At 38.6% G+C, this 3,550-nt stretch overlaps 1 pseudogene; it reads right to left on the reverse strand.

The window, feature by feature from the left end:
* Positions 1–1,834: 1,834 nt before the first annotated feature.
* On the reverse strand, positions 1,835–1,959 carry LOC118591693 (annotated as a pseudogene).
* Between the last annotated feature and the right edge of the window lie 1,591 nt (positions 1,960–3,550).

A 3,550-nucleotide genomic window follows, 5' to 3' on the forward strand; every position in this document is an offset into this window, starting at 1 on the left:
AGAAAGAACCTAGACTCCTTCAACAGATGAATGGATAAAGAAAATGTGGGACATTTACACAATGGAGTATTACTCAGCCTTTAAAAAAAGAAAATCATGAAATTTGTGGGTAAATATGAATGGAACTAGAAAAAATCATCTTGAGTGACCCAGAGAGACAAATATGGTATGTATTCATTTATATGTGATATTAGCTGCTAAGTCTTTGATAATAAAGCTACAATCTGTAAAACCATAGAAGTCCTACTGGGGGTGGAGGCAGATAGGTCTTCCTAGGAAAGGGAAATGAATAGATAGCTATGAATTGACAAGGTGGCTGGGGACTAGAATGGGAGGATCAAGCAAGGAGGAGGAGGGAATATGGGGAGAGAGAGCTAAAATTAAGGGCCATTTGAGAGGTAGTATGAAAACCTAATATAGTAGAAGCTTCCTAAAGTACATTACATGTATGAAGATGATCTAAATAAAATTACCAAATAATGGGGGAGACAGAGCCCCAACTGGTCATATCTTGTCACCATATGTACCTTTTAGTGCTGGGTTTGGGTGACATCTAATTGAGTTATTGGCTCAAGGAGCCCCATAGGAATCCCCAAACAACTGAGGCTGTTGCCAAAACTATAGGTTGCTTTTCACAAATGAGGGTAAGGCACTATTCCTGAAGACAACACCTACACAACTCATGGAACATGGAGCAAACTGCTGTTTGACAAACTACAGCCTTCACCCCTATGGATTAGTGTTCTTGGTACTCAAAGATACTCTGCACAGTACCAAGGTAGAAATGTAAACACCAGCTCAGCTACAAATCTTCTGATCTACAAGGGTGTTCCACCGGCAAGACATGCTCGTGCAATAGTGGCACAACTTGCGGAGTAACCAACCACTAACTGATTTGACTAAAGGCCCACTCCATGAGATGGGACCCACACCTGATGCTTTTTGGGGTGACCAAAAACCTGAGACTACAAAGCCCTAGGACCTAGGGTAAAGCCAAATAATATGTTCTACTAAAGGAACTAGCAGTAAAATGACTCCTAATGACATTCTGCTATACTCACAGATCAGAGTTTGCTCAGCTATCATCAGAGAAGTTTCTCCTGCAGCAGATGAGAACAAATACAGAGACCCACAGCCAGACATTACATAAAAAAAAAAGTGAGAGACATTGGAACACTTGTCCTAAATGGGATGTCTCCATCAAATCCCTCCCCCCAGGGCTCAGAGAGCACTGAGGAAGAGGAGACAGAAAGAGTGTAAGAGCCATAGGGCCTTCTAAACACTACAGGATTGGCACACATATGAACTTACAGAGACTGAGGCAGCATGCACAGGGTCTGCAGGGACCTGCACCAATTGGGGTCCTGGAGCTGAAAGAAGTGGACACAAGCCTACATCTCTAACCCAGAAGCTACCTCCAATTGATAACCATTTGCAAATGAAAATTTAGTTTTTCCAAGGGAGTCTTACTGGGGAAACAAAGTACTCTTAAGTGTAGGCTGTATGCTCAGTAGTAGATAGCCAACAGAAAATGAACTCAACAACATTTTTGGAAGGTCCTTGTTTCATAATATCATGTCAGGGCCTCTTTTTTAAAGAATGTTTTTTTAAGTTTTAAAATGTCTCATTTTTTACCCTATAGGTCCTTTGAATATATATTATGGCTTCTAGTTTTGTGTTTTTAATGGGGATTCTTGAGTATGCAAATAAGTGGGTCTCAGAGTCCATATCTGTTTCTTGTGCTCTTTCTTGGGCTCTTTTTCTTCCATGTTTGTTTTGTCCTATTCCACTGTTTTTGGTTTTTTATCTTACTGTATTTTATTACTATTCCTTAGGTGCCTTTATTTTCTCTTGGGGTTTGGGGGTCACAGGGGTTAGCACATCCAGAGTGCAATGGATAAGCCTCACCTTGGGAAAACCACCTTCGTGATCGTGGTGTCCTCCTTGCCAGATAAGTATGCCTGTTTGTTTTCTAATGAGACAGAAAGGAGGTAGACTGAGATGGAAGGAGAGGTGGGAAAGAATGGGAGGATTAGAGGATGGGGAAACTGTTAGGCAGGATATATTGTATGAAAAAAAAAAAACCCTCTATTTCCAATAAAGTAAAAAAATTTCAAAAAAGAAATGCACTCATGTTAACTGTGCCCAGATGCCCCCTCACATTCTTCTTGAACATTAATTTGCCTCTTTAAAGGCAAGAATGGAATTTTCCTGTATGTATATGAAACTGAAAAAATAAAGTAACCCAAATCGTGATATGCCTACCCCATCAGAAAAGTGTGCTTTCCACTTGGTTCACATGGCTATATGATGGGAGTTGTCTGGTCTTCTTAATGCTAACTGTTCTGTGGTATGTGGATTCTCACAGGGTAAGTATCTGGTGAGCAGGAAGTTTGAACACTTCATGTTATTTCTATCAGTTGTTAAATGTGTGTGGCTATCTCAAATGGTTCTGTCTGTTTTCTATTTGAATCTTTCTTAAGGATATGTATATTTTGTAGATACAATTATATTAACTATTGCAGGTATTTTCCCCTATTCTTTGTCTGCACAGAAAATGAATGGATTTCGGATTTCTGAGTGGTGACTGGAGACTCTTGCTCTTAGAAGCCAGGTAGTTGGAGGACTGGATTTGGAGATATGGAGAGCACTGGAAAGCTCTTTTAGGATTTGAGATAATGAAAAAGCAAAATGAATTTGGAAATATTTCCTTCCTTCCAGATGAAAGGCTCTGTCCTACCTGCATAATGAACTAATTCCCACATTCCAGAAAGCGGAATTCCGGGATTCTATCACAGTAGAATGGATTTCTCAAAGCTCAAGTACCTCAGTTAAGATTCTGTTAAATGTAGAGACCACTTTATAACCTTGAGCCCTTTGACCCACGATGGCCTTGTATTCTACCTTTCCTCAAGAATGTTTTAAAGTCCTAGGCACAGCTTCTCTCACTTCTGTTACTCTTAGGTAGCTAGTGCTTGTGCAACTGGTATTGTCTCAAGATCTTTATCTTCAAATGGCTATTGCTAGTGTAAAGAAAAATCCATTTCTCATATATTGGTTTTGTGACCAATAATCTTGCTAGATTCTTACAGAGTTTCTACAAATACAATCACATTCCCAAACAATGCAATTTTATTTCTTGCCTTATTATGTTGGCAAGGAGCTCTAGTATATTAAACAGAAATGATAGTATATTTCCTTGTCTCACTGCTGATTTCAGAAATCAGAATTTTAACTCTTTAATAAGTCTTGCTACTTTTTGTACCTACTGTAAGAAATTCTTTTATTCCTAATTTGCTTTAAAAAACAATGAATACTGAACTTCATTAACAATTTTTTTGCACCTTAGTTCAATAAACATGCTAGATTTTGATTTTAAACAATCTATTGTTGAAATGAACCTTATTTGGATATAATGCAGTTTAGTTTTTAGCTATTGCTGGGATTAGGTTGTTAGTACTTGGGGATTTTTGCTCTACATGCCTGAGAGATTCTGTGATTTCCCTTTGTCCTGTTAGTTTTCAGCATGGAGGTTATACTGGCTATATGT

Source organism: Onychomys torridus, chromosome 9, assembly GCF_903995425.1.
Source record: "Onychomys torridus chromosome 9, mOncTor1.1, whole genome shotgun sequence".
Taxonomy (NCBI): Eukaryota; Metazoa; Chordata; class Mammalia; order Rodentia; family Cricetidae; genus Onychomys; species Onychomys torridus.